The 14,584-nt window shown below is 41.0% G+C and overlaps 1 protein-coding gene across 2 annotated transcripts in view; it reads left to right on the top strand.

The window, feature by feature from the left end:
* Window positions 1-2,668: 2,668 nt before the first annotated feature.
* The window catches only part of cgnb (cingulin b), a 49,284-nt gene continuing 37,368 nt past the window's right edge, over window positions 2,669-14,584 (top strand). The window contains exon 1 of one of the 2 annotated variants that reach the window (XM_029731209.1): window positions 2,669-2,855. The gene's annotated coding sequence lies outside the window, so the exon portion shown is untranslated. The remainder of the gene's footprint in view (window positions 2,856-14,584) is intronic. The other variant, XM_029731210.1, reaches the window with a different exon arrangement.

Here is a 14,584-nt window from a genome sequence, read left to right as displayed (position 1 = left end):
TTTTTTAAGTATATTTTTTGCTCAGAGAACTTGGGGGGCCAAATAAAGCCACCAGTACGGGAACCCAGCCCTAGGCAGATGGGTTGCCTTCCACAATGTTCCGACATACAGTACATATAGTGCTGTTGCCCTAGGTCTGGGATTTCTGAGAGTGATTTGAGTCACTGTTTGTTTTTTACCCAAACCCTGAATGTTATTGACCAGCCCTCACATGAGCATTGATAACCATTATGCTATTTCCATCCTTCAGTGTCTATCATGGGGATTATATCCATCTAAATGCACTCTTGATGAGAAACAGAATTTTGTTCTGCTCTGTGGAAATGTATTGAGTTCACAACTTTCCACTGATTCATAACAATCCAACTGAACTTATTTTTGGTGATAGGCGAGCTATGAAGAAATGTCATGTTAAAGAGATTTGTTTATTACCATGGCATGATGTAAGTAGTCTGTCTATGGGCCAGGAGAAACTGCACTCCAACAACTATATTACCATTCATGACCAAAAACTAAATGAACCCTTAGTTGCATTCACGCAAAAATCACCTCAAATCCATACCTTATATGGTCACAGGGGAACTGCAACCTTATCAAATCAGATTGTATTTGTCACATGCGCCCAATACAACAGGTGTAGACCTTAGTGAAATGCTTGCTGACAAGCCCTTAACCAACAATGCTTTGAGACAAAAAATATAAATAATAAACAGCAGCAGTAAAATAACAATAGCGAGGCTATATACAGGGGGTACCGGTACAGAGTCAATGTGTGGGGGCACCGGTTAGTCAAGGTAATTGAGGTAATATGTACATGTAGGTAGAGTTAAAGTGACCATTCATAGATAAACAGAGTAGCAGCAGCGTAAAACAGGGGTCTGGGTAGCCCTTTGATTAGATGTTCAGGATGTTCAAGTCTTATGGCTTGGGGGTAGAAGCTGTTAAGAAGCCTTTTGGACCTGGACTTGGCGCTCCGGTACTGTTTGCCATGCGGTAGCAGATAGAACAGTCTATGATTAGGGTGGCTGGAGTCTTTGACAATTTTTAGGGCCTTCCTCTGACACCACCTGGTATGGAGTTCCTGGATGGAAGTAAGTTTGGCCCCAGTGATGTACTGGGCCATACGCACTACCCTCTGTAGTGCCTTACGGTCGGAGGCCGAGCAGTTGCCATACCAGGCAGTTATGCAACCAGTCAGGGTGCTCTCGATGGTGTAGCTGTAGAACCTTTTGAGGATCTGAGGACCCATGCCAAATCTTTTCAGTCTCCTGAGGGGGAATAGGTTTTGTCGTGCCCTCTTCACGACTGTCTTGGTGTGTTTGGACCATGATAGTTTGTTGGTGATGTGGACACCAAGGAACTTGAAGCTCTCAACCTGCTCCACTGCAGACCCGTCGATGAGAATGGGGTCGTGCTCGGTCCTCCTTTTCCTGTACTCCACAATCATCTCCTTTGTCTTGATCACGTTGAGGGAGAGGTTGTCCTGTCACCACATGGCCAGGTCTCTGACCTCCCCATAGGCTGTCTCATTGTTGTTGGTGATCAGGCTGTTGTGTCATCGGCAAACTTGACAATGGTGTTGGGAGTCATGCCTGGCCATGCAGTCATGAGTGAACAGGGACAGGGCCCCCGTGCTGAGGATCAGCGTGGCAGATGTGTTGTTACCTACCCTTACCACCTGGGGGCGGCCCCACAGGAAGTCCAGGATCCAGTAGCAGTGGGGGGTGTTTAGTCCCAGGGTCCTTAGCTTTGTGATGAGCTTTGAGGGCACTATGGTGTTGAAGGTAGTCTGTGCTGTAGTCAATGAATAGCATTCTCACATAGGTGTTCCTTTTGTCCAGGTGGGAAAGGGCAGCGTTGAGTACAATAGAGATTGCATCATCTGTGGGGGTGGTATGCAAATTGGAGTGGGTCTAGGGTTTCTGGGATAATGGTGTTGATGTGAGCCTTGACCAGCCTTTCAAAGCACTTCATGGCTACAGACAGGTTACTTTAGTGTTCTTGAGCACAGGGATTATGGTGGTCTGCTTGAAACATGTTGTTATAACAGACTCAGCCAGGGACAAGTTGAAAATGTTAGTGAAGACACTTTTGTTTAACTAGGCAAGTCAGTTAAGAACAAATTCATATTTACAATGACGGCCTAGGAACAGTGGGTTAACTGCCTTGTTCAGGAGCAGAACGACAGATTTTTACATTCGATCTAGTGGGATTCGATCTGGCCCAACGCGCTAACCACTAGGCTACCTGCCGCCCCAACTTGCCAGTTGGTCAGCGCATGCTCGGAGTACAGAACACTTTATATCATTTTGTAGCGTAAACACGCATGTTAAGTTACTGCCAGATTTCTCCTGTAGTATTCAACTGTGATATTTAATTACAATATGAATTGTGATCAATCAATGATCATTGGTGATCAATAAATGATCATATATCTAGACTGAGAATAGCCCTACACCCTACTTTAGTCTAATGCAAATAAACCGCATTAATGTACTCATGTAGCCTATAGCAAATGGAGCGCAAATAGGCGTTAAATAATCGTTATAGATGGACCCTTGATTGGCAGCACTGTCCCGCGGATATGGAAAGGACCTTACATTCAATATGCGCCGCGCCAATCGGCTTGTTTCGAGGGCGGGGTGATATTATCTGACGTAGCCCACTGGCAAACAGGTTGCTTTAGCGGCGGCAGCAGCAGCCGGACCAGGAGGAGTTTGCTCATGTCTGCAGTGTATTGTGAAACATATTCCGGGCTACAACACCGCAAGTGAGCACACGCATCTCTCGATAATCAAAGGCTACTTTAGACGTCGCTTCTGATATCTCGCCTGGACCTTCATCCATTCTTGCAGGTAGGCTACAGTAGAGTATAACAACGCGCCTGCATTCAGCGACGCTACTTATTTTTCCTCAGTATCTGCGTTAGAGACGTCAACGATAGGCAACACGCCATAGCCTGCTCATCGTCGACATTTATAACGCACAGATACTGGGGTAGCCTACTTATTATTTGCTTAGGTTATTGTCTATTTGTTATTGGCGTCGGTCGGGGTCAGTAAAGGAACGCCAAAGGCAATTGTTGAATCGTTCGTATTAAATAGCCTCTCTGCATTTCGCTGATCAGCGTTTTGGACAGCGAGCGTTCATTTGGGATAAGCACAGAGCGGGGACACCTGTGGCTTTGTGGTGCGTTGGCAGCAGTCTTACTTCTACTCCGCTTTTCCTGGCCACAACTACAGAGTGGTGATAGAAATCGTATTATCGCGCTGTAATTGTATGCATATTGACACGTAGCCTATAAGCCTCATACAGGGGTCGATGGGCAATAGCAGCCTACCCTGAGCATTTTGTAGATAGAATAGTGAACACATATCTCCGTGTATGTTGATAGAGTAGGTCGCAAGTGTTACGTGGTACAGGCTGATATATCTGGTCATATTCGAGTCTCTTCTCGCTTCTCTTGTGGTCATCGTACCACACACGCGCCCCTAGTTTCTTTCACACGGATACTGGGTGGGTGTGACGCAATTAATTCGATGAGGTCAGGTGACAGTCTTTAGGCCCTCAATAAAGCTTATTTGTCATAGGCATATAATATAAACATCATTTTTATATATCTAAAAGCAACTGTCTGCTAAATAATAAGCTACTTGTTGATGTTCTGAGAAAATTTGAGAAATTATTTGTTTCCCCAATTAGCGGAGTTTGCATGTGGTTATTCCTGTCACCTGATAAAGATTTTGAACATATGAAGAACATATTCGTAGGCGATCGAATAAACCCCCACTTCCTTCCATTCTGCTAGCAAATGTGCTATCTTTGGAAAATAAAATCGATGACCTACGCAGAAAATTAAACTACGATTGGGACATTCAAAACTGTAATATCTTATGCTTCACGGAGTCGTGGCTGAACAAAGAAATTATCAACATGGCTGGCTGGTTATGCTCTGTATTGGCAGGACAGAACAGCGGCGGCTGACTATATTTTTGCAAATAACAGCGGGCGCATGACATTTTAAGGAAGTCTCGAGGTTTTGCTCGCCTGAGGTAGAGTATCTCATGATAAGCTGTAGACCACACTATCTACCTAGAGAGAGTATCTGTATTTTTTGTAGCTGTCTATAGTGAGGGAAAAAAGTATTTGATCCCCTGCTGATTTTGTACGTTTGCCCACTGACAAAGAAATGATCAGTCTATAATTTTAATGGTAGGTTTATTTGAACAGTGAGAGACAGAATAACAACAACAAAAATCCAGAAGAACGCATGTCAAAAATGTTATAAATTGATTTGCATTTTAATGAGGAGCGCCAAGTCTAGGTCCAAGATGCTTCTAAACAGCTTCTACCCCCAAGCCATAAGACTCCTGAACATCTAATCAAATGGCTACCCAGACTATTTGCATTACCCCCCCCCCCCCTTTTTTTTACATGGCTGCTACTGTTGTTATTATCTATGCGTAGTCACTTTAATAACCCTACCTACATGTACATATTACCTCAACTAACCAGTGCCCCCGCACATTGACTCTACCGGTACCCCCTGTGTATAGTCTCACTATTGTTATTTTACTGCTGCTCTTTAATTACTTGTTACTTTTATTTCTTATTCTTACTCATATTTTTTTTTTAAACTGCATTGTTGGTTAAGGCTAGGGGCCCCGCTAGCCTTAACAACTTCCTGTGAAACTGGAGGGTGTGCAATTCAAATAAATAATCATAAATATTATGGATTTTAAACATTTATGTACATATGTGTCTTATATCGACTGAAAGCTTAAATTCTTGTTAATCTAACTGCTAATTCCGATTTACAGTAGCTGTGTCCCTCTACTAAAACTTTTATTTCTTATTCGTTTTTGAACTTACAAGCCTGAAACCTTGAACATAGACTGCTGACACCCTGTGGAAGCCATATGAATTGCATCCAGGGAGTGTTATGTGTTATAGACTCCTACATTATTTAAAAATTTTTACCAACTTCAAAGTATTTTCTTTCCAATGGTACCAATTATATGCATATCCTGGCTTCAGGGCCTGAGCTACAGGCAGTTTACTTTGGGCATGTCATTCAGGCAGGAAGTGGAGAGAGAAAAAGGGGCATAGCCCTAAGAATTTTAAGGCCTGTAAGTAATCATTTCACTGTAAGGTCTACTACACCTGTTGTATTCGGCGCATGTGACAAAGATTTGATTCGTTGGTGTAGCCTGTATTATGATAATATAGTTTCCCTGTAAACATTCACCACAACACTTCACTATCACCTGGGCATGATGATGCCTGTGTCCTCTTCTAATCTTCCTTTCGTATCTCTTCCAATTTGATAGAATAGGTGCCTAGGGTGAAGTGTTGCTACCAGTAGGCTACATTTTAACACAAATTCTAAGCAAATTGTGTTAATACAACAGAACTTGGCCTAAAACCAGTGCTTAAGGGCTGACATTCATAGCTCATTAGAAAGTGTATGGTTAAACAGATGCGTAGAGCTACAATGAGAAACTGGTTAAACAGATACCTAGAGCTACAATGTGAAACTTTCACTGCAATGTTGTTTTACACAACCCAGCCTGCCCATCCCACTTTGCCCAAACTCATTCTCTCCCAGTACTGAAGTACTGTTAACAGTATTGATTGGCTGTGGATTGACAGTATGATTGTCATGGTTGAAGAACACTGCAAGATCAAAATGTTCAATTGTGCTAAAGTGGTCTGGGATCCTAGAGTAAAACCAAAAGGCAAATTTGGGGGACATCTGAATATAAGTAGTGATGAAATTAGATCATTGCTTCCTGGGTCGAATCTAGATTTGTTTTGTCTTACAGTAACCTGGCTTCATAGTAACATTTGAATTAATATGATTGTTCCTGGATACAAATGTTTTAAAGAGAGAACCACTGGGAGAGGAGGGGGTGTTTTGATATACATCAAGACTCCATTAAGTGCGAAGAAGTACTCCTGGGAAGTGTAAATATGTTCCTGTCATCACAAATGCATTTTTATATTCTAGTTGTGTATAATCCCCCTGCATGTGATGTACAATATTATGCAAAATTAGAAGAACCACATCAATCTCTTAAATCCAAGTCTGCATGGCTGGTTTTTGGTGACTTCAATATCAACTGGATGGACAACCCTGGCAAAAATAGGCTTAAAGCATTCATCATGACAACTAGACTTCTATGAAATGGTTCATGGGCCCACCAGAAATAGCCAGTCAAAGATTGATCTGATATTCACAAACTGAGGGGATTGAATTACAAAAACAAATAGGTGCATCTTTCACTGGGGATGGGGGGACAGCCCCCCCCCCCCCCCCCCCCAAAGTTTTATCATTGGAATATGATACATAACGTGGCAACTGTGCGCTTTAGGACCATGTGGATGCCTCTGAGCGGTCGGGTAGGCTGTTTGGCGTGTTTATCTGACTGGATTTAGGACTGGGCTGTGTGAAGGCAACTTCTAGAAGGCTGGCTGGACCAGCACAGGAGAGTTGAGCATAGTTCAGTGTGTATGCGTTGCGCTCTTTCACCAAGTTGTGAAAGGATGCAGAACAGAAAATGGCTACTCTTTAGTTGACTGATGTAGCTGGCCATGTAACTGCGGGGATTCGTTTTTGCAACCTTCTGGTTACTAGTCCAACGCTCTAACCACCTGCCTTACATTGCACTCCACGAGGAGCCTGCATGGCAGGCTGACTACCTGTTACGCGAGGGCAGCAAGAAGCCAAGGTAAGTTGCTAGCTAGCATTAAACTTATCTTATGAAAAAACCTATCAATCTTAACATAATCACTAGTTAACTACACATGGTTGATGATATTACTAACGTGTCATGCGTTGCATATAATCGATGCGGTGCCTGTTAATTTGTCATTGAATCACAGCCTACTTCGACAAACGGGTGATGATTTAACAAGTGCATTTGCAAAAAAAGCACTGTCGTTGCACCAATGTACCTAACCATAAACATCAATGCCTTTCTTTAAAATCAATACACAAGTATTTATTTTTAAACCTGCATATTTAGTTAATATTGCCTGCTAACATGAAATTGTCACTGCTCTTGCGTTCATTGCCTGGCTCGTTGCGAACTAATTTGCCAGAATTTTATGTAATTATGACATACCATTGAAGGTTGTGCAATGTAACAGGAATATTTAGACTTAGGGATGCCAAACTTTAGATAAAATACGGACCGGTTCTGTATTTCACTGAACGGAAAAAAATGTTTTGTTTGAGATGATAGTTTCCGGATTCGACCATATTAATGACCTAAGGCTCGTATTTCTGTGTGTTTATTATAATTAAGTCTATGATTTGATAGTACAGTCCGACTGAGTGGTGGTAGGCACCAGCTGGCTCGTAAGCATTCATTCAAACAGCACTTTCGTGCGGACGGAAGCTATACTGTTTCACTGGCAATACTAAAGTGCCTATAAGAACGTCAAAGGTATATGAAATACAAATCGTATAGAGAGAAATAGTCCTATAATAACTACAATCTAAAACTTCTTACCTGGGAATATTGAAGACTCATGTTAAAAGGAACCACCAGCTTTCATATGTTCCCATGTTCTGAGCAAGGCACTTAAACGTTAGCTTTCTTACATGGCACATATTGCACTTTTACTTTCTTCTCCAACACTTTGTTTTTGCATTATTTAAACCAAATTGAACATGTTTCATTATATTTGAGACTAAATTGATTTTATTGATGTATTATATTAAGTTAAAATAAGTGTTCATTCAGTATTGTTGTAATTGTCATTATTACAAATAAATAAAAAAGTTGGCCGATTTTAATCGGTATCGCCTTTTTTTGGTCCTCCAATAATCGGTATCGGCGTTGAAAAATCATAATCGGTCGACCTCTAGTTTGAACTTTGTTTTGTCCTGTTTCAAAGTAAATTAACTTGGCAAGCGGGAGAGAGCTGGTCAAAAGTTGGCCTACATTAACTATTATTTTTTCCTCAATCAAACTAGACCTGAATCAAACGATGAAACCATCGGTATAACGATTGAAGATTGATTTTCTGTTTTCTCAGTGCAATGAGAGTTGTATTAGTCATTATATCAATAACATTATTGATCTGTCAGTTTCCATAACTAATTCCCTTCTTTTCACACTGACACAGTAACAAACAGCTCTACCATTACAGGCTTCACTGTCATGGTGCACAGTAGAGGTCTGCGCAGACTGATTTCTTCATCCCACCCACACCTGCTGGATTTCTATCGACTACCACCCGTTACCGCAAGAACTGGTCCCAAACCCAACCGCAGTCCTGCAATGTTATTTTATGCATATCTGACACAGCTCAGAGTACTATAGGATATACCCTCACTTTTTTAGGAGGACGATTTGCAGGCAAAGACAAATAATTGGGTAATAAATCCATACTTATTGAAAATGAAAAGGCGCAATGATTGCTCACCATAGTACCCTAACCTATGTGCGCGTTGTGCCGTTTTCAATGATTAAATGTTTTGATTGCACTTCGACTTACATTGGTTGAGCACCCTTCACTTTTCATTATCAATATTTATTTACAGACACTAGTAAACCACAGGGTATTTAAGTTTTCATATTTTCTATTTTTTTATTTAAGGTTTTTTCATATTCACGTTAACTGCAACGTGATTTTGCAGTATAGTCAGTGAATGAAACAAAGTTCCATCTTGCATTGATGGGTAGACATTCAGTAGGCACAGGACAGCAGCTAAAGCTTAAAGCTACAGTCTGGGAATAATGGTCATTTCAGTTATTGAACCATTGATTCTGTTCTGGGATAATATAATGTATAAATGTACACCAAGGTAATTCTTTGTCATGCCTCATTTTAGGAGGATTAGATGTTGATAGGGGTCTCAGCAGGGTCAGGCAGCCAGGGAAGACCAGTCAGTCCAATGTTTGCTGGATTGTCCAGATCCTATTTTATGGATGTCTGACAAACCTCAAGTTGATTTCCAAACTTTATGAAGGGTGATAGAGGCTTTTCCCGATGACACACAACTGTGAGGAAGGCCTGGGAGACGCTATTGATGATGAATGGGTACAGATATGTTAGAATGCCCAGACATGTTCATATAATCTCAGCTGTAAATGACTGCAGTTTAAGAACCTCCATAGAACGTACTATATGCCAGTGAAATGTAATATCATGCACTCAGAAATATGATTATTCTACTGGAGGTGTAAAGCACAAGGGGACATGCAGTTGAAGTCGGAAGTTTACATACACTTAGAATGGAGTCATTAAAACTCATTTTTCAACCACTCCACAAATTTCTTCTTAACAAACTGGTTTGGCAAGTCGTTTAGGACATCTACTTTGTGCATGACGCAAGTAATTTTTCCAGCAATTGTTGACAGATTATTTCACTTAATTCACTGTATCACAATTCCAGTGGGTCAGAAGTTACATACACTAAGTTGACTGTGCCTTTAAACAGCTTGGAAAATGTCAGAAAATGATGTAATGGCTTTAGAAGCTTCTGATAGGCTAATTGACATCATTTGAGTCAATTGGAGGTGTACCTGTAGATGTATTTCAAGGCATGCCTTCAAACTCAGTGCCTCTTTGCTTGATATCATGGGAAAATCAAAATAAATCAGCCAAGACCTCAGAAAATAATTGTAGACCTCCAAGTCTGGTTCATCCTTGGGAGCAATTTCCACACGCCTGACGGTACCACGTTCATCTCTACAAACAATAGTACGCAAGTATAAACACCATGGGACCACGCAGCCGTCATACCGCTCAGGAAGGAGACACGTTCTGTTTCCTAGAGATTAATGTACTTTGGTGAGAAAAGTGCAAGTCAATCCCAGAACAAAAGCAAAGGACCTTGTGAAGATGCTGGAGGAAACGGGTACAAAAGTACCTATATCCACAGTAAAACGAGTCCTATATCGACATAACCTGAAAGGCTGCTCAGCAAGGAAGCCACTGCTCCAAAACCGCCATTAAAAAAAGCCAGACTACAGTTTGCAACTGCACATGGGGACAAAGATTGTACTTTTGGAGAAATGTCCTCTGGTTTGATGAAACAAAAATGGAACTGTTTGGCTGTAATGACCATAGTTATGTTTGGAGGAAAAATGGGGAGGCTTGCAAGCCGAAGAACACCATCCCAACTGTGAAACACAGGGGTGGCAGCATCATGTTGTGGGGGTGCTTTGCTGCAGGAGGGACTGGTGCACTTCACAAAATAGATGGCTTCATGAGGCAGGAAAATGATGTGGATATATTGAAGCAACATCTCAAGACATCAGTCAGGAAGTTAAAGCTTGGTCGCAAATGGGTATTCCAAATGGACAATGACCACAAGCATACTTCCAAAGTTGTGGCAAAAAAACAGGGGATTTTTACTAGGATTAAATGTAAAACTGGAGTTTAAATGTATTTGGTAAGGTCTATGTAAACTTCTGACTTCAACTGTATATTGTGGTCTTGTGAAGGCTGGCTGAATTCTGGCAAAGAGTATGTTCTTTTCTCAGCATATCTACAGGTTCTTCCTGTTTTCGTTTGCTGGGAAATGTTGATACTGGAGATCCTAACTGTCTTAGGTCAGCAATTATGAGAAGCAACTGTACAACCGAGCATTTATATTGGCTATTAAATTAATTGCCATTGATTGGAAGGATGGTTATCCTCCCACAATGCATGGAAGAAATAAAAAAGTGATGTACAATATCACTAGATTTGTTTTTAAGATTAAGGGTATACTGTGCAACTTTCATAAGGTCTGTTTGGATGCCTTATATGGAATACTGTGCAACAAAAGGAGCCTGTATTGAAGACATGCCCACGTCACTGGCGATACCTATTTACGTAATCCCTAGCTGCTGGGCTGCTCAGTCCTGGCCCTGGGAGTCTGCTGTACTGTTGTTCCTCTGGCCTTGGCCTAACACCTGAAACCAATGAATGTTTCACTAAGATCCTAAAGCTGATTGTGGTGTTGGGTTGGGGCAGGACGGGGTGACCCAGCTATAATGTGTGCAAGTAAAAATAACTATACAGTACTATTAGGCCTATGTTATGAATTATATGGAGGGTGTACTCTTAATGGGTATGTGTGTTTTTCATTCATCTGAAGACTACAATGTCTTCTATTAAAATGTTTTTACCTAAATCAGGGATTGTGTATGGCACAATCGTCCTCCAGAAGGGAGTCAATCACATATTTTTCCCACTGATCTTTGTCGATTAGCGCCTGATAAATTCAGGGCAGCAATGTTATTGAGAGCAGTAGCAACATATTTGCAGTTCTCCATGGCTAACGTTATATTTTTCGAAAAACTGCAGTAGAAAGGGTTATGTACGCATAACGAGCAGCTCATTTTATAGACCCGATGCTACACCACAGACCAATCTGAAACTCCTCTCTCGGCATGTCCAGCCACTCATTATCTCAGCCAATCATGGCTAGCAGGAAGGTCCCTGTCTTTTTCTTTATATATTTTCACCCCTTTTTTCTCCCCAAGTTCATGGTATCCAATTGGTAGGAGTTAGTCTTGTACAGATGGCATACAAATGTATTAAGGCACATGAAAGTTCACATGTTCAAGAAGGCATTTCTGCCAAAAAAACGCATTTTGATAACTATTATTTTACGTTCAAATGGCTCCAGTAAATTCGTGACTTGCGACATATGCCTAGTTTCCTGAAACAGGTCACATATCAATTAATGTTGTAAGGAAATGATTACCTTCTATAGGACAAATTGTCAATAAGTATCAAAAAGGTGGAAAGGTACTCATGGGAAAGCACAACTGCCCTGGGCCTGGTTTCCCAAATGCATCTAAAGCTCATTTCATTGTTAGAACCATAGGATCCTTAAATTGCTTCATTCAGAGATCAGTTTTGGTAGGTAGTGTAGAAAATTATGCTTCAAGATTAGAAGTAGGTCATGCAGAATTCTTGAAAAATTCAATTAGGCACAGGATTTTCAAAGTAATTTTTTTGTGACATTGGTCAGGCCTCTCACCCACCTGCTAAATCTGTCAATAAGAACTACAGTTTCCAGAGGGGTGGAAAAGGGCGCCCTGACGGTCATGGAATTTTGGCCTGCCAAATGACCATGGTCACCGTAATAACCGTTTTGAATAGCAAAAATGCACACACTTTATCCTTTCCTCTGCTCCTGACTGCATGTGCTGCCATATGACTAGAACGGGCGTCCCCATTCAAGCCGATGGCGTAGTGGGTGTACTGGCGACCATTGCGAGTGTACCCATTGGAGCAAAGAAGGAAGTAAAATATGTGCTGTGATTCAGAGCTGCCAACTCTCACACATTGGCCATGAGACACGCATTTGACTCTTCATGCTCCCACGCCATACCGCTTATCTCACACATTGAAGTACTGCTTTTGTCTAATTAGTTCATTGTCAATGCGTACATTTTTCAACTATGCTCCAAATCGTTTTGAAATCAGAGCGCCTGCAAGTGTAAACATATATTTGAAATCTGATTTGCAAACTTTGAAAATTAATTGCGGCTGTATTTTTCCAGCCATACATCATGGATAGTTAAATAAGTCATACAAATAATCATTGGATATTAAATGCTCCAGGCATCAAATATAATTTGACAATTTATTGGGCACAACTCAAAAATGCATATTTTGTCTATGTAGAGTAAGATGACAAGGATTTTCAACTAGTAGGCATAAACCACCTGAATATTGAAATTCATTAGATTTTTCTTGAAGGTTGGGTGATTTATTGTTTTTTGTTGGGAGAAATTGTGATAACAAAAATGCTTTCAAACACCCAGCACTTGGGAAACGTAGATCAGCCGTCCCAAAATGTTTGGACAAGGCAAATGAAATCTGTGATTTGGTTACCCACTGCCATCAACCATTTAATATTAGAATTTCCTGTGCAGAGCCTTGGTGTAGTGCTGACAATCTCCGGCACGTGTCACAAACAACTTTCTACCTGAGAACAGGGAACGATCCCTGCATTCAACCAAGGTTTCTCCCATTTGCCTTTTCTCCCCATCTCGTGTGAACGTCCGCCTCAATCTGGTCTTAAATTTGAAGTTGTCTTTTTTACATTGTATTAAAGTAGAAACTTGTGTGTGTTGGTTCATCTAGATGGCTATATTGAACCGGCATAATCCCAACTCATACTACTACCAATACAAACATTGTCATAGCTGTAGTATGCATCTGCAGGTAGCTAAAGAGCTAACCAACTAGGTTCAATGTTAGCCAGCTAACATTAGGCTATAAATAGCAATGCAAATGGATTTCTGATTCGAATAATACACAGATCATACAAGTAGCTAGTCAGCAAGCTAACTTTCGCTAGCTAACAGTAATTTTCATTGCGAGTTCAAGTGTACTATCTGACAAAATTGGAAATGTATATCTGACAATGTAGCTAGCCAGACTGGAACCATTTTGTTGTAGCCAGTGTTGTCAAGTCACTCTAGTTGTATTTATAATGGATCCCCATTAGCTGCTGCCAAGGCAGGGTACAGAAAAATGAAGGCAGTTATACAATTTAAAAAACATTACATAACATTTCACAGCACACTGTGTGCCCTCAGGCCCTACTCCACTACCACATATCTACAACACAAAATTCATGTGGACGTGTGTATAGTTTGTATGTTATCGTGTGTGCATGTGTTTTGTGTTGCTTCACAGTCCCCGCTGTTCCATAAGGTGTGTATTTATGTTTTTGTTTTTTTCTACTGCTTGCATCCGTTACCTGATGTGGAATAGGGTTCCATGTAGTCATGGCTCTATGTAGAGCTGTGTGCTAGTCGTTTAAACAGACAGCTCCAGTGCTTTCATGTCAATACCTCTCACAAATACAAGTAGTGATGAAGTCAATTTCTCCTCCACTTTGAGCCTGGAGAGATTGACATGCATATTATTATTTGCGCTGTGTGTACATCTAAGGGTGCTGCCCTGTTCTGAGCCAATTGCAATTTTCCTAAGTCCCTTTTTGTGGCACACGACTGAACAGTAGACTAGGTGCGACAAAAGCAAGGGGCCTAAACTGCTGCCCTGGGGAATTCCTGATTCTACCTGGATTATGTTGGCGACGCTTCCATTAAAGAACTGTGTTCTGTTAGACAGGTTACTCTTTATCCACAATGTAGCAGGGGATGTAAAGCCATAACACATACAGTTGAAGGTGTAATTTTTTATACACCTTAGCCAAATACATTTAAACTCAGTTATTCACAATTCCTGTCATTTAATCCTACAGAAAATTCCCTGTCTTAGGTCAGTTAGGATCCCCACTTTATTTTAAGAATGTGAAATGTCAGAATAATAATAATAGAGAATTATTTATTTCAGCTTTTATTTCTTTCATCACATTCTCAGTGGGTCAGAAGTTTACACACTCAATTAGTATTTGGTAGCAGTTTGGTAGCATTGCCTTTACATTTACATTTACACTTTAAATTGTTTAACTTGGGTCAAACATTTTGGGTAGCCTTCCCACAATAAGTTGGTTGAATTTTGGCCCATTCCTCCTGACAGAGCTGGTGTAACTGAGTCAGGTTTGTAGGCCTCCTTGCTCGCACACACTTTTTCTGTTCTGCCAACAAATTTT

This window comes from Salmo trutta, chromosome 34 (assembly GCF_901001165.1).
Source record: "Salmo trutta chromosome 34, fSalTru1.1, whole genome shotgun sequence".
Lineage (NCBI taxonomy): Eukaryota > Metazoa > Chordata > Actinopteri > Salmoniformes > Salmonidae > Salmo > Salmo trutta.
Note: the sequence above shows the minus strand (reverse complement) of the source record. Positions and strands in the feature narration are given on the sequence as shown.